The sequence below is a fragment of the Cetorhinus maximus genome, chromosome 12 (genome assembly GCF_964194155.1).
Source record: "Cetorhinus maximus chromosome 12, sCetMax3.hap1.1, whole genome shotgun sequence".
Taxonomy (NCBI): domain Eukaryota; kingdom Metazoa; phylum Chordata; class Chondrichthyes; order Lamniformes; family Cetorhinidae; genus Cetorhinus; species Cetorhinus maximus.
In genome coordinates this window covers 74,114,232-74,135,723 of record NC_135890.1, presented here as the reverse complement: position 1 = coordinate 74,135,723, position 21,492 = coordinate 74,114,232, and the positions used below count along the sequence as shown (strand labels likewise).

Sequence of the window (21,492 nt, the reverse complement as noted above, 5' to 3'; positions counted from 1 at the left end):
ATCATCCAGAATTAACTTCTGGATAACAAGAGCCTTGCTCAAAAGTGCAAGGAGATGCGGCAGTTGATTGTTGATTCTGTGGCGGAGTCCACAGTGTCGGCTCTGACAGCAGTAAGTATGATAGGTAGGAGATTAGCCCTTCAGAATATCGCCGTGGGAAGATAGCAGGAAGAGTAGCATGGGGTAGGTGAGGCTGCTGCAAGTTAGCAGGCAGCGACAAGCACAATGATGGGCACTCTGCAGGATGCCAAGAGAATCATAATCGGAAGATATGCCGGTATCAAAGAAGGAGTCGAGCAGTGAATGATGTAAGATTGTGAGAGAAAGGTCAAAGGTTGGCAAAAGATGGCCAAGGATAGAGTTCCACGACAAAAGAGTTCTATACGGAACTGAGTGTCAAGGATCCATAGATTATAATGCCTTCCTGGATAATTTGTTTCCAAACCAATCTCTTTGAATTTCTGTACATTCAGTTTAAACTGTCAGCTCTTTACCAAATTCCCCAATCTCAAACCCTCCTTTACGTTATCCTCTTCAACTTTGGAGTCTACCACTTATTTATTTTTGTACAGCCTACAAATGTTCTCGTGATTCCTCAATCCAGATCATATAAAGAAGAGAGGTCCGAAGGCAAAGTAACCAAGCACACTCCTTTATGAGCATTGAAAACACTGCAATCAAAAAAAACCTGAAAACACTTGCATTATCGTTTGGACTTCTTTTACGTCAGAAACAAAAAGCGTATTGAAATTGAAATTGGCTCAATCGTTTTATCGAACAGCTGTATTAGAATAGATTAGCAGTAAGAAAATATGTAGAAAATAAGAATCTTAATATTGCCTTTTAATAACACGATTGGATGCATATGAGCTGCCAAATGAATATTGAGACTTCAGTTAACACCAACAATCCTTCGCTCAAATCCTTTTAAAATCAATAAGATTTAGTTCCGAGTGCATTATGATTTTTCTTAAATCTCCGAAATGCAATAATTTTCAACCATTTTGTCACATGCAAGATAAACAAACTTTCTCAGCTGGGCCAAGTATCGTTTCCATAGTCAAATACAGCTGGATCTCGAGATACTTGTTTGAAGCGGGTTTGCCTGAGTCTCGTGTTTAACCAGGCAGGAGTAAAGCTCGTGTGAGTTCCACTCTGAGGTTGACAGTCAGGTAACTGTTCACACTGAAAGTGTTATGTCTTCCCCTGCTAGACCCGACTGGTCTCAGCCCCCATTGTCTCTGACACTGCCATCCACAGTCCACTCAATCCCCTCAGATCCTGGGTTAAAACCGCTCGCCAAACACACCATGGTCGCCGTGTTCTTTTCCGTGATTTCATCCGATTGAGGCGGAAGGAGGGAGACCGATGGTTCCTGAGGATCTGTTGCAAAAAATAATCACGTGTTGATGGTGTTCGGAAATTGCTTCTATTGCAGCACAATATTTGTTCAAAGTAATATAATTAGCATTTCATCAATACATTCAACATAATAAATAAATCTCTTTGGATTATATATGTGTCAAAATATTACATACATGTTATGGACACTTTAACCATTTGCCAATTTGCATTAAAGGTACATTACATGGATAAATCTTGACAGACGCGATACTGTAGTTTACAATGGAGGGCAGCGAATAGGCAGTAGCCGAAACAATATCGGGATTTTTATTTCTATCGACTTCAATTTAAATGCAACTTCGGAATCATACTTCACTGTATTTCCTATATCTTATTCTGATTCAGTTGTTAAGTCATCAAGAGGGGAAACCGACACATGATCTCTATACATAGGAGCCTCAATGTCCGTATCTTACAGATATATAGACAATGTGATACAGGTAAAACATTTTGGCGCTTTGAAATCTAACCGCTTAACAACTGGCCAACGAAAATGGCACGGTACCAACACTAAACTTGCAGTTTAGCACATTTTATTTTTCTTTGAAATGCTACTTCATGCACTGAAACAACTAACTCAGCGCTTCTGCGAGTCTTGTTCCTTTCGTCATTTGAGGAATAAAATCCAGTCTTCCTATTGTAATAATTCAAGCAGATTTATAACTACCTTAATACCGGTTGATTCAGTTTATGGAAATAAATTGCATGTCGACCATGATTTCATTGAATAACGAAATAGGCTCGAAAGGCTAAATGGGCTGCTCCTGTTCCCTTGTTCCTATGCTGAACTTATTAAACGAGCGCTTTAGTTTTACTTGTAGGTTTTTTCATCTTTGCATTTTTCTGTTGCACCAGTGGTGTGATCCATTCCACAATTTACTTCAACGCATATTCACATTCCATACACTCAGAGTGTGAGCGCGCATTTCATGAACTCGAATCGTACCTCATTCTCATAAGATTGGGTTCCAATAAAAATTTACGAGATTTGATTTTATATTCCTGAATTGGTGTTTGGTGTCAACTGCAACGGCATAGACGAATTTCAATCAGGATCGAGATATCCTCTCGCAAATTATCAACCACGTTCTAAGGCAGTAATTTCGATTGCTTTCACATTTTCCCTGAAGTTCTCAACACAGTAATGCTCTCTGCAACGTCTGCGATGTGATTGTTATATGGAGATTGGGGGGAATCCCTTTTGTGCTGATTAAAACATTTATAATTAAAAACAAAAAGCTAAAAGCTACTGCGGATGCTGGAAATCCAAAACAAAAACAGAATTACCTGGAAAAACTCAGCAGGTCTGGCAGCATCGGCGGAGAAGAAATCAGTTAACGTTTCGAGCCTTCATGGCCCTTCGGCAGAACTGAACTGATTTATAAAACATTTACAAAACATTTATAGTCCCTGTTTTCACGGCATATTTTAAACAATGTATTTAAAAACAGAGAATCCCTCCAGAGAACGCGATTTTAAAAAAAAGAAACGATTTTAAGTGCACGTTAAAGAGAGCGCGATCATCAATCCATGCGGATTGACATGAAGGACAGGAAGAGATCGGTCACATTATTCGGATACACTGCAACCTCCAAATGGTGTTCGGAAAGTGCGAGGAGAAATATGGAAACAAATATATGAAAATGTAAATTAAAGGATCCAGAATCAAGATCATGGGAGAATTTACTGTCCGAACAGCACTGCATTTTATTCACTGCCCAGGTTTGTTTTAACAGGACGTTCAAATCAAAATTTGACTCTGAGATATTAATATATATCAATGCGGTTTAACAATGCTTTGAAATTCTGCAGTATTTTAGCAAAGATATTAAAGGGTAAACTATTGATGGCCCCTTACATCACTTTGCTGATGATCAAGAGTGGTGGAACGTTAATTGGCTGGGTTGGATTTGTCCTTCTTTTTGTGTAAAGGACATACCTGGGCAATTTTCCATATTGCCTGGTATACGCCAGTGTTGTAGCTGTACTGGAGGGGCTTGGCTAGGGCCGTGGCAAGTTCAGGAGCACATGTCATCAGTACGACTGCTGGAATGTTATCAGTGCCCACAGACTTTACAGTATCCAGTGCCTTCAGTCGTTTCTTGATATCACGTGGAGTAGCAAAAGACTAGCACCTGTGATGCTGGGGACATCAGGAGGAGGCCTCGATGAATAATCCACTCGGCATTTCTGGCTGAAGTTGGTTGCAAATGCTTCAGCCTTGTCTTTTGCACTGATGTGCTGGGCTCCCCCATCATTGAGGATAGGGATAGAAGTATAGAAACATAGAAAATAGGAGCAGGAGTAGGCCTCTCGGCCCTTCGAACCTGCTCCCCCATTCATTATGATCATGGCTGATCATCCAACTCTATAGCCTGCTCCCGCTTTCTCCCCATATCCTTTGATCCCTTTCGCCCCAGGAGCTATATCTAACTCCATCTTGAAAACATACAAACTTTTGGCCTCAACTACTTTCTGTGGCAGCGAATTCCACAGGCTCGCCACTCTCTGGGTGAAGAAATGTCTCCTCATGGTTGACACTCCGTTTGATATTGCATTTGATTTCAACGCAAACGAAAGCCTTCAGTCGTGTTTAACCTGCTGCAGAATGAGTAACTTACCTATTACACCATCGTCTAAAGTCAGAATTAGCCCCAGGAGCATGTTAGAGGGGGTTGTGCCTGATGTCACAAATTCTGCACAATTTAATTCTGTATATGGTATTAAAACGACAGGCACCCAGTCTTAGATTATTGACATATTATGTGTCTATACATAATTTCATTCATTAAAAAGATACAATACTTCGCCTATCTGCCTGGCAATGTATGTGGGCAGTAAAGGACAACTATAGCATAAGTGCAACATAACAATAGTTCTCGACTTTGCGTGATAGTATAAAACGAGTGGCAGCTAGTCGACAAACCATTTTACTTTCCTCGCCTTTTTAATGGGATGGAAGCCAATGGAAACACAACCAGAAAATACGTAAAATAGCTGCGGCTCGCAATCGTTCTTTTCACCCTATCACACAAAGTGAATATAGCACCAGCAATTCTGATGGAAGTCATCAGTCTGAAACGTTGACTATTTCTCACCCATAGGTGCTGCATAACCTGCTGAGTATTTGTATATTTTTTTAAACGTTCGTCGAGAGCTACCCTCGTGATCAGAAGACAGGAGATAATTGCATCACGGCACGCAGGTTCATTCTAGCCTAGTATTTAAATCATCCATTTGTCCTTATTTTTACATAATACATTGATTTTACAATATCATTTATGATTAGGTAAGAAACATTCGGACAATCTGAGAAGCTGAAAAGTAGAACTGGTTTGAGCATAGGATGTTCGCTGCAGTGTAGGCCGAGAGGCTGAGCAATACAAACGGAGACACGACAATGTCCCCATTGGCAGCAGCATTAATTATAAAGTGAAATTGTACCTGGCGAGTTTCCATTACAGATATGGACATAGGATTTCTAAGGGGAATAAGTTGGCGCAAAAGCATGACTGCATTATGGTAACAATAAGAAAAGGTTTGCAGGGCGCAAGTGCATGCAGATATAAAATGTCTGTTTATTGTGATTGTTAATCTCCCGTGGCAGTATGCAGGGAGAGTCAAGACCAAATGTAGTTTATGATTATCCATAGCTTTACTAGGAAATGCTGAGAACTGCACAGAATTAGTTTCTGCCGATCTTTCCCTGAAGTCACGGTCTCCAATCGGAAGGGCGCCAATAACAATTCTGTTGGCGGCCTTTATCTGAAGTGGGCTTTGGGTTTGAGGGTAACTGGACGAGCACACAAATGTACAATGCCTTTGCCATTTAACCGCCATTCATTCTGCGCCTATTTATGTTTCTGCTATTGTATCTTTTATATGAAGCAACACGAACGAACGAGCTGTTGATGTATAACTGAGATGTTCACCTTGTTAGAAGTAAAATGACTGAAAGACCTTCCATTTCATCTGAACAAATATTAAAATTCAAAATATATCTAACAGTGATATTTTTTACAATGCCAAGACTTCTTATGTGTTATATGTCCTTTTCCTTGGCATGATTCACTAATGTTTTGTGGCATTAATATGCTCCACAGGTGATACCGAAAGATAATGCTGAAAAGTGGGATAGGACTATTTCCGCCACGTGTATGAAGTTCTAGTACGATTGCTGGCAAGGGACAATAACATTACAGAACCTGGTATCTACCAGTGGCATCAACATTATAGTTAATCGTTAACTTTAGAATGGCACTCATTCTTGTGAATGAACTATTGACCTTGTATTGGGGGCATTATGTAGTTACTCAACTATGCAGTTTATATCCTGGAAAAAAGGCAACTGAGGGGCAATTTTACAAACAGACTGTGAATGATATGGAAAAGACAAGTCAGGAAAACTGCTTTAAACTAAATAAGGAAGAAGTTCTCAAGGCAGGGATATCTCTGCAGATATGGTACGATGTGCGTAAGGTAATTGGAATGCTGAATGCACGATGTAGATTTGTTGCTGCTCAGTGATATAGATTTATAACCGTAATTGAATAGTGTCGGAATTGATGGTCATTTTCATTGTGATCTTCAAGGAGAAGGGCTTGAAAGCATTGAGTGCCGATGAGGGGCAGACTGTTAGATGCTAAGCAGTGGAAGGTAAGCCATGTAATAACCGTGCTCAGGAGTCTAATGGTGCAGCATTACCTCAAAAGTGCTCTTCAATTAAATGGTCACGAACGATAGCCTTAGATGCTGATCATCTACATGGAAGTCTCTGGCACTTTCCCGGTCACCCTCCTCTTCTTGGGCTCCTGAGCTTGACACACCAGCACAATTGTTTGTAGTAATCACCAGATTGTGGACAATGCAGCAAATAATAATGAATCTGGACACCTTCTAGGCCGAGTACTCCAGGGCACCTGACTAGCCAAGGGATCTAAACCTCTAGTCCAAGACCCGGGTATTCTGCTCAATAATTTTTTTGGTGCTTGAGTGTCTCTCATTATTTGAGTTAATCTGGTGTCTTGACCTGAGCCATGACATTGGAGAGTGTCCCTTGTCACCTATAGGTAGCCATGCATATTGCTTTGCGGCTCAGAAATGCGGGGGACAGGGGACGGTCTCATTGTAAACACATCGTGGCAGCTCTCTGGATATCAAACGCTCACTTTCATGATGTACTGTCAGTGGTCGTAGATAAGCTGTACGCAGAGGGAATGAAGTCCTTCCTGCGTCTTGTTAAATCTTCGCAAGGTCCTGATGCCAATTGGTTGTGAGAACATTTTATTCCCCCACAGGAAGAATAAAGACATTACAGTGTCCGGTCAGCAATTCCAGTTGCAATGAAAGCATTAGTCGTCCAGTCAATGCACAGAGAAACGCGCACTATTCCCTTCTTGTCACTTGTTTTTTAAAATCTATTTGATTTGTTAGCAGGATTAGTGTGTTTATTCAATACGATCGCTCCCTTTCCACTTTCCTGTAACTCCTTACCGTCCTTCCAAAATTCCCTCTCCTTTATGGAGTGTTCCCTTGGCCATTTGACCTAATATATCTAAACATGCTCTTCCACCTTAGGCCCTTCGCTCTGTCGTGCCACTATGCATATACATTTTTCTCACTTCCCTTATCCCTATCACAAGATCACGAAAAAGTATTCTTGTTTTGCTGCCCTTTCAGCCTCGACTGTCTGTTATAATTCAACAGTGGATGAATCACAATTTCCCCGTGTTAACTACTGAAAATATCTTCACTGCCTGCAGCTTTAAAAAAATTCTTTCATGGCGCGTGAACATAGCTGGCAAGGTTACTATTTGTTACCCATCCCTAAATTTTTAAAATTTATTCACGGGATGTGGGCATCGCTGGCTGGGCCAATATTTAGTGCTTATCCCTAATTGCCCTAATTGCCCTTGGGAAAGTGGTGGTGAGCTGCCTTCTTGAACCGCTGCAGCCCATCTGCTGTAGGTACACCCACAGTGCTGTTAGGGAGGGAGTTCCAGGATTTTGGCCGAGCGACCGTGAAGGAACGGCAATATATTTCCAAATCAGGATGGTGAGTGACTTGGAAGAGAACTTCCAGGTGGTGGTGTTCACATGTATCTGCTGCCGTTGTCCTTCTAGATGGTAGCAGTCGTGTGTTTGGAAGGTGCTGCCTAAGGAGCCTTGGTGAGTTTCTGCAGTGCACCTTGTAAATGGTACACATTGCTGCCACTGTGCGTCAGTGGAGTGAATGTTTGTGGATGGGGTGCCAATCAAGCGGGCTGCTTTGTCCTGGATGGTGTCAAGCTTCTTCAGTGTTGTTAGAGCTGCACTCATCCAGCCAAGTGGGTAAACACCAGTGTTGTAGCTGGACTGGGACAGCTTGGCTAGGCAGTGCAGCATGTTCTGGAGCACAAGCCTTCAATACTATTGTCGGAATATTGTCAGGGCCCATAGCCGTTGCAGTATCCAGTACGATTCTTGATATCAATTGGAGCAACTTCTTGAACCGCAGCAGTCCATGTGGTGCAGGTGCACCCACATTACTGTGAAGATGGGAGCTCCAAATTGTTGACTCAGAGACGGTGAAGAAATGGCTATATAGTTCCAAGAAGGATGGTGTGAGGCTTCAAATGGAACTTGAAGGTCGTAGTGCACCCATGCATCTGCTCTGCCCTTGCCCCTCTATTTGGTAGAGGACACGGGTTTGCAAGATGCTCAGGAAGGAGAGTTGGCGAGTTCCTGCAGTATATCATGTATATGATGCACATGGCTGCCATTCTGCATCGTGGTGGAGGGTGTGAATGTTTAAGGTGGCATATGAGATGTCAATCAAACGGATTGTTTTGTTGTGGATGGCATCTAGCTTCTTGAGCGTTGTTGGAGCCACACTCATCCGGGCAACTGGGGAGTATTCCATCATAGTCTTGACTTTTGCCCTGTTGATAGGTTCTGGGGAATCAGGAGGTGACTTAATCGCCAAGTGTTCCGAGGCTCAAAGTTTTTTTATCTGGCTGGTTCAGTTAAGCTCTAGTCAATCGTAAACCCGAAGATGTTGATGGTAGGGGCTCAGTGATGGTAATGCTATTGAATGTCAAGAGGCAATGGTTAGATTTTCTCTTCCTGTTGGTGGTCATTGTCTGACACTTATGTGACTCGAATGTTAATTGCCACATATTGGCTCAAACCTAAATTTTGTCTATGTGCTGCTGCATATGGACAGGGCGTGGCTCGTTGCCTGAAGGATTGCATACGGTATTGAACACTATTCAATCATCAGCAAATATTTAAACTTCTGACCATATGTTGAAGGGAAGGTCATTGATGAAGCAGCTGAAGATGGGTTGGGCATAAGTTACTACCTTGAAGAACTCCTGCAGTGATGTCCAGGAGATGAGATGACTGACACCCAACAACCACAACCATCTTCCTTTGTGCTAGGCATGACTCCAACCAGTGAAGAATTCTTCAATTCCCATTGGCTTCAATTTTGCTGCGGCTCCTCGATACCACACTCAATCAAATTCTGCCTAGTAGTCAAGGGCAATCATTCGCCCCATATCTCCTGAGTTCAATTCTATTTTTCATGTTTGCACCAAGGCTCTAATGAGGTCAGAAGCTGCGTGTCTCAGGTTAAACCCACACCGAGCATCGGTGAGCTGTGTATTGCTGTATAATTGTCACTAGATTGCATTATCGAGAATACCTTCCAAGGCTTTGCTGGGATCGAGGGGAGGCTGAAGCTGATAATTAACCAGATCAGATTAGGTCTGTTATCGTTGACAGGACATACCTGGCCAAGTTTCCATAAGGACAGATGGATTTCAGTGATGCAACTGCACTGCAACAGCTTGGTTACGGGTGCAGCTGGTTCCGGGCACAAGTCGTCAATCCTACTGATGTAAAATTGTCAGGGGCCATAGCGTATGCTATATCCAGTGCCTTCCACCGTTGCTCAATATCACTTGGAGTGCATCGAATTGGCTGAAGGCTGTAATGCGGGGGGAATCGAGATAGATCATTCACTCCGCATTCCTCCGGAAAGAATTTGCAAAGGCGTTACTTTGCACTGGTATTTGGTCTCCCTAATCACGGGTGATGAGGTTGTTTCTGGTGCTTCCTTCTCTGGATAGTTGCTTAATATCCACCATCATTCATGTCTGGGTGTGGCAGGGTTTCAGGGTTTGACCTGGTCCATTGGTTGTGGTGTTGCTTAGATCTTTCTAGCGTTAGCTGCTTGCACTGCTTTACACGGCTATTGCCCGTGTTATACAACGGGTTGGCACCTCATATTTAGGTGCGGCGCTGGTGCTACTGTTGGCATGCTCTTCTGCAATTTTATTGAACTAGGGTTGATCACCCAGCTTGATGGTAAAGGTAGCATGAGGAATAAGCCAGATTATGAGGTTACAGTCCGTAGTTGAATTGAATTCTGCTTTGGCTGATGGCACACAGCGCCTCATAGATACCCAAGTTTGAACTACTAGATTTGTCCTGAACGGTGGTAGAGCCACACAACACGGGCTTCCATCATAAAACATGCATTCTGCCAAGTAATTCCATCTCCCCCTGATCTCAGGTTGTACCAGTCTGTGTTCAACCAGCACCCTGGGTGAACTGGAGCTGAACTTCCACCTAGATACCTTATCAATCATAAACGGCGCCGCTTATCACTGTTTAAGAGTAATTGCTCCTTCCCCCACCGGTCATCCCTTAATGAAACCCTCATATACGTTGCTCTTACCTCGTTTGACTATTTCAGTACTTTCACATCCTCCGCCCTCCAGAAACATCAGCTGATTCAAAGTTCTGCATTAATTTCCGATCACGCATTATTATATTACTTACAGGCCTGTCACATGGAAGGTAGCAGTTCAAAGGTGGATCACCACCACCTTCTCGAGGGCAATTAGGGACGGGCAATAACTGCTGGCCTAGCCAGCGACGCTCACATCCCATGGAGGATTAAAAACGATTAATTAATGTCTGGCCACGGAATGCCTCAATTTGAACATTTTTATCCGCATGCTAAAACCCCTACCAGGCCTTGATTCACTCTACCTCTGTACGCTCCTGAAACTCTTGGAAACCAACCTGCTTTCTTATATACGCTCCATTCCTTTTTCACCAGCAATGGGGGCTGAGCCTTCAGTGACCAGCGCCCGGCAGCTGCAATCCACTTCCCAAGCATCACTACATTTTTAAAGACCCTCCTTAAAACACAAATCTCACTACGTTTCTGTTCATCCTTCCTAACAGGGTAGGAATTGTTTTCTGTGCATAGTATTGGCACAAAAGTACAAATTTTGCACTGACTTTCTCTGTCCAAGTTGTTCAGGCCTAAGGTCCAAACGCAATTTTTGACACCATCGTAAACAGGCATTAGGCCCGGTAGATATGTTAATGGAGCGCTTGACCATTGTTCAAGGATGCCTCTACAAATTTGTTGCAGATAAACGGGAGAGATGTTAAGCGTGCTGCGTTGAGGACTTTTCCACCCTGCAACATGCAACTAGGGCTGAGGAGCAAACTTTCTGTGGAACGAGCATAAGGGCGAGTAAAGGGCGAGTTAATGCACGCAGTCCGTGCAACTTCTCCCACCATCCCTGTTTCCCAATGGAAGCCCCTATAGTAAACTATGAGTTTATTAGCCTGGATCCTGCGGTCAATGGCGTCGCGCAGGCGTACTCTGCTGCTTCCCGGTTTAAAACGAGAAGCCCACCTTCTCCTTAGGCTGCGGGGGAACTTGCTTTCTGGTTTTTAGCATGCGTCCATCGGAGAGTGAACTGGAGAGGCCTAGTCACATGGAGGACACCCGCAGAAGCCACGCCGTTGTAACGTCACCAGCGGAAGACTTGCACCTTGAGGTATGCCTTCAGCTCAATGACAGGTTAAATTTTCATAATGATTTTCACACTTTTTTTTCTAATTTATTTCCAGCTCACCCACCCTCGCCCCTGCAACCCTGGCTCTCCCCTGCTCCTCGCCCCCCGTCTCCTAATCTTCCTCCGGCGACCAAGGCATCCACGGCACCTCGCCCCCATTCATGGAGAGAACAATAATTAGACATTTGATGTGATTTTTGGATTGATTTTATATTTATTGTAGGTGTTGAAGGGAATAATAATTGCACATTTACTGTGCATATTGGGCCAAAAACAACCCATGTTGTGAATATTGAACTAAACAATAGGATGTTTACTATGATTAGTGGACTCAATAATAATTTGCCATTTCTTTTCATCTTTGGAATGAAAACAATCATTAGATATCCACCATACGTTTTGAGCTGAACAACAGTTGGATATTCTGAGGTTATTCGACTGAAAAACGATTAGACACTGAGATAAAAACAAAAAACTACTGCGGATGCTGGCACTGTTTGTGTTTCGAGGACAGAAAGCATTTCTTTTGAGAATTGGGCCAACAGTAATTAGATATTTTCTGTGATTATTGACTGAAGAATAGTAAGATAATCACTGTAATTATTGATAATTAGATAGTTATTATGTTTACTGGAGTGAACCATAATTAGAAATTCACTGTAATTATTGGATGAACAATAATTGACATTTCATGCGATAGTCAGGTTGGCAATTGCTAGAATGTTTTTCACTCTGGAGCAATAATCACATACTGAGATTCATGGAATGAACGATAATTAATTATTTTCTGTGTTTTTGAACCGAATCATTCTTAGACAGTTACTGTGATTATTGATCCGGTAAATCATTAGGTAATTTATGTGTTGTTTGTACAACAGCATAATCAAATGTTTGATGTGATTATTGACCGAAAAAAAATAGACCGTTAACATTTTATTTGCCCTTGCCAGGGGTGAGTGGAGTGCCATCCCGGCAGCTAGAGGAATTTGACTTCGCTTAATTCAAACTGAAAGTCGGTCTCAAAAATGGTGACTAGAGCTGGAGCTTCAACAACAGTGGAAAACATTCCGCATGAAACTTTTTATTTGCGTCAGAGATTAAAAGAAAACACGAGCAACGGTATTGCTTTAAAGCTTGTTTCAATAATTTTATTCAACAGCTGTATTAGTATAGATTAACAGCAAGCAAATACTTCGGGCGCAATAACCATATTGCTGCATTTAATTAGTTTATGGATACATTGAACAGAAATTAATTAACATAGAAGTTTCAATTAACACGGAAAATCATTTGATCGATGGTTATTTAAAATTAGCAAGTCCAAAATGACAGAGTTTCAACCACAATGGCTATTTTTTTCTTCAACCCCCGAAATACATTACGCTTTTTGTCACATGAAAGAAATGAATAGGAATGAACAAACATTCTCAGCTGGGTCAAGTATAGTTTCGGAAATCACATACAGCTGGATCTAGAGATGCTTGCTCGGAACGGGTTTACCTGAGTCTCGTGTTTAACCAGACAGGAGTAAAGCTCGTGTGAGTTCCAGTCTGAGGCTGACAGAGTCAGATAACTGCTCACGCTGAACGTGTTGTCGGTCTCCTGCTGGATCCGACTGGTCTCAACCCCATTGCCTCTGACACTGCCATCTACAGTCCATTCAATCTCCACAGCTCCCGGCTTAAAACCGCTCACCAAACACACCAAGGTTGCCGTGTTCTTCGCTGTGATTTGATCCGATGAAGGTGGAAGGAGAGAGACCGATGGTTTCTGAGGATCTTGATTTTAAAAAAATATGTTTAGTAGCTTTAGGGAACTGCTTTGTTCAAAACACAAGATCTTCTCAAAATATTGTATTCGTATCACATCGGCCCTTTGAATATAACAATTAGATCCCTTTGCTTTATGCTTTATTGTCATGATGTACATATATATATATATATGTGTGTGTGTGTATGTGTGTGTGTGTGTGTATCTACGTGTTTCAAAATATTACGGTCATGCAGCGGAAACTTTAAACATTAACTAGCTCAAATGTTCTGCTCAATAATACTTGCAAGGACCTTGAAATTTCCGCGGCAGTTTAAAGTAGGCGATAGTAAGTCTGCCGCTAATTTTGCTGCTTTTCCTATTTTTATTATCACTGACTTAAATTTAAACATGAATAGGGAGAGATGTAAGACAGGCTGCGGATTCGCAATCGCCCGTTTCACACTGTCGCACAATCGTAATTCCGACCTCAACTGACCCAATTTAAATCATATTGCCTCTGCGATGTGAGATAACAGAGTCTTATTGCTCTGAAGAAGGGTCATCTGAAGAAGGGACTCGAAAAGTTAACTTTGTTTTTCTCTCTCCACAGATGCTGTCAGGTCTGCTGAGTTTTTTCAGCATTTTCTGTTTTTGTTCACGATTTCCAGCATCCGCGGTAATTTGTTTTTATCTTAAATCTTATTTTGATGTGGTTCACATCGTTCGGCTGCTAAGTCACCAAGAGCAGAAACCAGTTATGATTCATGTATTGTAGGAACGTAGGGACAGCGTCTGCTTGTGTAGCGTAGAGCTGCACAGACAACGTAATAAAGGTAAAATGTCTTAGCCATTTTAAAACTCGGCCGCTTTCGGCTCTGGCCAGTACAAATCGCTCCACGCCAATGCTAACCTGGCAGGTTAGCATCTTTAATGACATTGTAAATTTTTCATCTGCTTTCTCGAAATGCTACACTGTGTATTGAAACAATTTGGAGCTTACATCAGATTTCTGCACTGCGCCTGTGACAGCCTAAGAAGAAATATTGATCCACCATACCCGGTATTCATTGGACCAGAAAAATCAGTCATATTGCAATACTTCAGGCAAAATTTAAAGCAGGCTCTCGCATTTCAGCTTTGTTTACAGGTCTTTACGTTTTTGCAGGTTGTTTTCTTGATTGAAGTTGAAACTCGACCATGTTTCTTGGGGACTCCGTGATACTTTTCACAATTTAAAGACCACGGAGAATCCGCATTCATTGCACTGAGAGCCTGCGCGCGCTCTGTTATCTCACATCGCAGCCCATAAACATCACGATTCATAAAATGCAAAGTAATTTCAAAATCCACATCGGGAAAAGAGGTATCATTAGGCTATGTGGTTTTAGATTAAATATTGGATGAGATCGACGCCGTTACAGATTACCAAGTATGTCAAGGAGGCTTGGGAAGTAAGAGGTAAGTAATTAGAATAAATCAATAGAAAAAATGCAGAACCATAATGTTCTGGTATCTCAATTATCCCTACGTCAAGTTAATTCACTGGGTTTGCCATTTTAGGACAGGAGGCAATCGTCTGCGTTTTACGGTTTGAACGGTTCTGTCTTTCTGTGCTGTAACCATTCTATGGTTCTCTAATTCAACGATCTCTGGTTCACCATTTCCATTCGGTTCAAATCACCATCAGATTAAAATGTGGGCGCGCTGGAATAATGATGAGAAATTCTTTTTTATTTTGGCGAAGGCATTAACTTGCCAAAATAAAATGGTCACTCCCTTATTTTAAACACATGAAGAAGCAATGATAAACATGCGAGTACTCCCTATTAACGTATCGCACTATGCTCACTGAATGCGGGATGGGTTTTGTTCCAGCATAGCTGCAGTCTATATGGATCATACGGTTATTCATTCGTGCTGTAATACATTGATTTACCCAGAGTGACAGGTTTTTGTTTGAGAAATTGTTTGTAATATCGCATGTTGCCGCTAAAACCAGATACCAACATAATTCCCCATTCCAATTGATTTAGCATAGCATTTGGCAAAACGGCTACTACAAGTGTATTAATATTTTTTAAATCATCAGTTCCCATTGTTCTGGTCACTAATACAGGTTCCAAACTACTTTAGGGAAAATCTAAAAGATTTGGGAGTGAATAAGTCCAATGATGCTAAATCTCCTCAATGTTAGCCAATCGTTTCCGTTCACGGGGGTCAAAAATACATTTGATGCTGAGGAAAAATGCAATTTTAGGAATATAAATAAATGCCAAAAAAGTACTGTAGAAAGCGTTGTCCTACATTTACGACTAGTATCAGGGACAGATACAAAATAATTCAAAACTATAGTAATTGGCTCCAGTTCATTACAGTTAGAGAGGTTGCTAGATATTACTGTGGAGCCTCATTTTGGAATAGGCTGAGAATTTTTCTCTTTGCATTTTACACTTTGCTCCCTAAAATGCTGGCTTCTACTGAACTTTTGTTGCACGGGCTTCAGTCAGTTTCCCGTACTTCTCAGGCGACTCCAGGTAGTGACTAACAGTTGGGCACCAGATCCCGGATCGACTGTGTCATCGGCGGGGGCTGGGGTGTGGGGGGGCGGGGGGGTGGTGGGGGGGAGGTGGGTGAGTGGCGGAAGGGAAGTGGGTGAGGGGGGAAGTGGGGGTTGCACACAACGCAACTGTCGAAACAGCCACAGGGATATCAAGAGCAAGAAACTTGATTGATCTTTCCCCGATGCCTATTCAGCTCAACTCTTATTCTGGTGTACAATAAGTTAATTCAACACTAGCCGAGGATGCAACGGGAAGGAATAACAGGTAAAACCTTCAACCACTGGAGGCTTCAATTTCCACTTGGACAGCGTTACTTTCAACTGAGATACTAGGAGAAGCCCGGTAAAAAAACCTCATGATTCGAAATTGTTACTTTTAAAATAAATTTATTTGACTCAATAACTAAACACCATGCAATTCTATTTCCCTCTAAAGTAACAAAAATTCACACAACTCTACAAGGAATGATTTTTACTTACTGCCAACGCTCAGCCTGGTTCCTTTACCGAAAATTAAGCCGCCAGACCATATAGCGCAGTAATAGTCCGCAGCGTCCTCCGATTGTGTATTTGACATTGTAAAAGTTCCTGTGTTTCCCGATGCGGAGCCGGAGAATCTATCTGAAACACCCGGACCTCTGTAAACGCTGCTTCCCGACCAATAGTACACTAAAAGCCGGGGAGTGTTTCCAGGAATCTGCTGGTACCAATAGACATTATTGCTTCCCAAAGTGGCACCAGACAGGGTACAACTTATTTGGACGTTCCTCCCAACAGAAGTTGACATCGAAAGCGGCTGGTTTACTGTAACTTGCGCACTTAAACCTGAAAATAAAGAGCAAATCAGTAAAGCGGCAGGACAATGACAGTAATAATTTGTAATGAAAGTGGGGGAGAAATTTTCCAGAAAATAGTCTCGAGATTAATAACCAGACGATGGGAGTATGATACTCACAAACTGCGCAAGACACCAGCAAACCAACAACACGTATCCAATAAGACATGGTAAGTGATTAAATGGAGCAGAGACACGACTACAGTTTCCAGGTGAAACGGATTCTAAACTTTATCCCGAACGCCGCTTATGAACATCTTAATGGAGGTGTCACCGCGTGCTCCTTCTTTATGCAAATCAGCCTGCAACTCAAGGCCAATCAGAGACTTCCAGCTTCTTACTGTGTGCCAGATTTCTCTCAAACTAGCAGAATGATAAGGAATTGCTTTTGTGTTTCTGTTTCTGCATATTTTCAGAAAGTCATAAACAAAAAGAGGTAAAATAAATGAACGAGTGAGTTTGTAATACGTCTTTTAGTTCATTTTCATTTCATTGCACGTTTTTCTGTGCAGCGTGACAGTATTTATGCTTATACACTTGATGTTTATGTCATAATATTCGGGAACATTTACTCGCCAAGGGTGAACTAAGATAAATATTCCACATAAAACCTGCATCCAAAAAAATCATCCTGAGATAACGACTTCCATTGTTATTTTATTATTATTATATTTTTATATAATATCATATTATATTATTATCACTTCCATAGAGGGAGTGCAACAAAGGTTCACCAGCCTTGTTCCAGGAATTGGGGGATTGTCTTATGAAGAGAGATTGGGTAAACTGGGCCTGTATTTTCCAGCGTTCCGAAGAATGAGAGGTGATCTCATTGAAACCTACAAAATACTTAAAGGAATAGACTGGGTAGATGCAGGTAAGATGTTTCCTTGGTTGGGGAGTCTGTAACCAGGGGACACAATTTCAAAATAAGGGGGAAGCTACTTAGGACCGAGATGAGGAGAAATTTCTTTACTCAGAGGGTTGTGAACCTTCGGAATTTTCAACCCCAAAGGGCCGTGAAAGCTCAGTCATTGAGTAAGTTTGAGGTAGAGATTGATAGATTTTTGATTAACAATAATGTAAAGGGTTATGGGGATAGTGAGGGTAAAAGGCACTGAAGTGTTCAATCAGCCATGATCATGAGAGAGTGAGAAGGGTTGAACGGCCTTCTCCTGACCCTATGTTCCTATGACCTCAGGTTGACGCCGTTCCTTGCATAATTTGTTCAAATATTTATGGTATTATTTTGAATCTGAAAATTCAGAGGTTACACTGGCTATTATTTTGGATGGTGTATTGTCGATCTCTGATTTAAAGTACGAGGCGGACGCAATAGTTCACTGCAAATTATTTCTGAGCATGTAACTTTGGGAGACAATTCCGACCATCCTGTGTGCCTATTGCTTGACAGCTGAGCCTGATATTCCTGCGCTTTTGTATTGCCCAGAAATCTTGTGGCAGAAGGACGCTAATGGTATATAAATTTGGAATGATGACAGTCAGTTTGCTATTGCATTTGATTTCAATGGAGAGGAAAGTCGTATGAGGTGTTTATCACACGGCGGAGTGAATACCCTGCCTTTTCCACTATTGCCAAAAGTCAAAATTACCCCCAGGAGCATTTTAGTGGGGCCTGGTGTCTGTTGTTGCAAATTCTGCCTAATTTAAATGAACATATATTCTTATAATTGCTTGATTATAGCATTACACTCTTGACATATTATGGCTATACATTATTTCCTTTATAACTAAGAAAATGCAGCAGTAGGCGACCTGCCTGGCAATGTGCGTGGGCAGGAAAGACCAAGTTCTCGGCCTGAAACATCGAGTTTGTTTCTCTCTCCACCGATGTTGCCTGCCCAGTGGGTGTTTCCATTATTTTCTGTTTTTATTTTAGCCGAGATTTCCCCTCATGATCTGAAGACGGGAGATAATTGAATCACGGTACGCAAGCATATTCTAGCTCAGTTTTTAAGACACCATTTGTCCTTATTTTTATTTAATATGTTTAGTTTATACCATCGTTTAGACTTAAGTAGCAAATGCCCACTAATTTGAGAAGCAGGCGAGTGGAACTGGTCTGAGCACAGTTTAGGCCGAGGGGTTGAGTACTGCAACGGGGGACACTACAATGCCACCATTGCCAGCAACATTAATTATAAAATAGCACTTTACATAGGCAGCTTCCATTATAGATAGGGAGATAGGATTTCCAAGGGGAATAAGTTGGCACGATAATACGACTGTATCATGAAAACAGGAAGAAGACCTTTGTGCATGCAGATATAACTGTTTGTTTAAAGCGGCTGTTAATCTCCAGTGGCATTGGGCATAGAAAGTCAAGATCAAATGTAGGTTGGTTATTTTCATTCGGGTTCCCCTGACTGGGTGCCACAGCTTCAGTTGGAGTTGTGGAAAACGGTACAGAAGGAATTTCTGCTGTATATCCCTAAAGTTTCTGCCTTCAATCGGAAGAGCCCAATAAAATCTATGGCTTAAGTGGGGGTTGGTGGTTGCGGATAAATGGACGAGAACGCAATCATGCAATGGCTTCGCTATTTTGCAGACATACATTCTGTTCCTATTTTTATTTCTTTTTTTTTGACTTTTCAACTTTCCGTCCTGTAGACAGAGAAGCTGCTACACGTAAACAGATATATTCAACTTGTTAGAACGAAAATATCTGACGAAATATTAGACATGTCAGAGAAGTTCTACTCGCGATTTCTTTTTAAATTAAGGCTTCCTGTGTGTTGTAGTTCTTTTCGCTTGGTACAATTTACTCATGTTTTTGTGGCGCTACTACCACCCTGAGATAATGCTGAAAGTCAGCACTTAAAAGCGGGATAGTGCCACTTCTGTTACAAACAAGAGTTAAGATTACTGGAAATGGACAATGGCATTCCAGAACTTTGTACCCAAAAGATGCATTGCCCTTGTGGTCATATCATTAAGTTTAGAATGTACTCATTCAGTGTAAACCTGAGAGTTTGGTGAGCGGAGAGCCTAAAATATTAATTTTGTTCTTAAAATCTAATCATGACTGTTACTAACAGTAACTGGAAAGTACTGAGTAAGTAGACAAAATGCCTTCTTTCTTTTCTTTCTTGCATCTTAGACAGGGTGAACACACTCTGCTGTGTAAGCTGAGCAACTAACTAGCTAACTGATTCAATCTGGATTCCCTAGCCCCAATTCAGTTGGCTATAAATTCAGAGTTCTTTGGTGCAGCCTTGGCAAATGAGTGCAGTCAAGGAAACTGAATGAAAACCTGAGAGATTCAAGAATGGGGGTGTTCGGTGAAACGGTGGGGAGGTGGGGGGGGTGGGGGGGGGGAGGGGGGGTGGTCCGGGGGGAGGGGGTGGTGTTCGCTTCCTTTGCTTCATCTATCTTACTCACCCTGTAGGAATTGGCTCTTAATCTACTAGTGGGAAATGAGTTAGCTGTTTGGTGAGTATCTGGTAAGTGGTTAAGGTCATTTTATTCCTATGGTGTAAAATAATATAAAAATTGGTGGTAAAGTTACCTCTGCAAGATGCGCAGGAAAGGCTCTGTGCAAATAGAATATAGCAGGCCAGACATAGGGCAGGCCTGACGCACTCATCTCCTACTCAGGATAGAGTCATTTGATTTGGTCAGTGATCACCGACAGGAGGGTGTAACTGTGGGTGAGGGAGGTGAGGGGACCCAGAGGGAAGAAGTGCAGGAATACCAGACTCTGCAATTTTCCAACAGGTTTGAGGTTCTAGCAGCTTGTTAAGATGAAAATGGGGACTGCAGGGTGGATAAGCAAAGTGACCATGGCACCGTGGTACAGCGAGCCATTCAAGTGGGTGGAGGAAAAAGGAATATAGTTACAGGAGGGGACAGCATGGTGAGGGGGATTGACAATATTCTCTGCATTAAAGAACGCGAGTCCAGATGGCTGCGTTGCCTGCCTAGTGCCGGGGTACAGGACATCTGCTCACCATTGGAGAGGAGCTTGCAGTGGGACGGGGATGATCCAGTTGTCATGGCCCATGTAGGTACAAAAGACACAGGTAGTACTAGCAAAGAGTTTCTGAATGGAGACCATGAGGTGCTAGGCGCTAAGCTAAAAAGCAGAATCTCAAAGGTTATAATCCTTGCATTATTACCTGATCTGCGTGCATATTGCCATAACATTAGAGAGATGAATACGTGGCTCAAAGACTGGTGTGGAAGAATTGGGTCCAGTTCGTGGAGCACTGGCACCCGTACTGGGGAAAGTGAGGACTGAACCATTGGGACAGTCTATACCTGAATCATGTGAACCTTATAACTAGGGAAGGAGAAACGGTTTTAAACTAAATAGTGGGGGCAAGGGGTCAAATGTGGAAAGATGTGGTATATCAACGAGTGGAGACAAAGTAAAAGAGGGAAATAGTAACATGGGAAATGAAGGCCAGAGAATGACAGGAATGGACAGAGAGAAATAACCTAACAATGCACCAACAATCAAGACTAGATGTTACAAAGATAACAAAAAGACAAATCTAAAGGCTCTTTATCTGAACGTGCAGAGGATTCATAATAAAGTAAAGAAACTGATAGTGCACATAGAGGTAAATAAATATGATCTGATAGCCATTATGGAAACGTGCCTGCAGGATGACAAGAATGGGATCCTGAATATTGAGGGGTAACGCTATCAATCAAATGTGGCATTAGTGCAATAGTTAGAGATGACGGTTTAGGAGATCAGGGTGTAGCATCGGTTTGAGTGGAGATGCAGAATAGTAGGGGAAAGGAGTCACTCCTGGCAGTGGTCTACAGGCCCTCTCGCCGTAATCACAATGTAGGACAAGGTATACAAGAAGAAATACTGGGTGTTTGTGATAAAGGGACGGCAATAACCATGGGTAACATTAATCCACATATACACTGGAAAAATCAGGTTGGTAGTAGTAGCCTGGATGAAGAATTCATAGTATGCTTTCGAGATAGTTTCTTAGAGCAGCACATTCTGGAAGCAACCAGAGAGCAGGTCATATTAGACTTGGTTGGCGTTGTGTAATGTGACAGGATTAATTAATGACCTCAGAGTAAAGGCA

The 21,492-nt window shown here is 42.0% G+C and overlaps 1 pseudogene across 1 annotated transcript in view; it reads right to left on the bottom strand.

Moving 5' to 3' along the window:
* Window positions 1-12,400: 12,400 nt before the first annotated feature.
* The window catches only part of LOC144687995 (Ig heavy chain C region-like), a 46,998-nt pseudogene continuing 37,906 nt past the window's right edge, over window positions 12,401-21,492 (bottom strand). The window contains exons 5-6 of the transcript XR_013578253.1: window positions 16,063-16,497; window positions 12,401-13,048 (exon numbers count right to left, since the gene is read on the bottom strand). The product of XR_013578253.1 is annotated as an Ig heavy chain C region-like (transcript). The remainder of the gene's footprint in view (window positions 13,049-16,062; window positions 16,498-21,492) is intronic.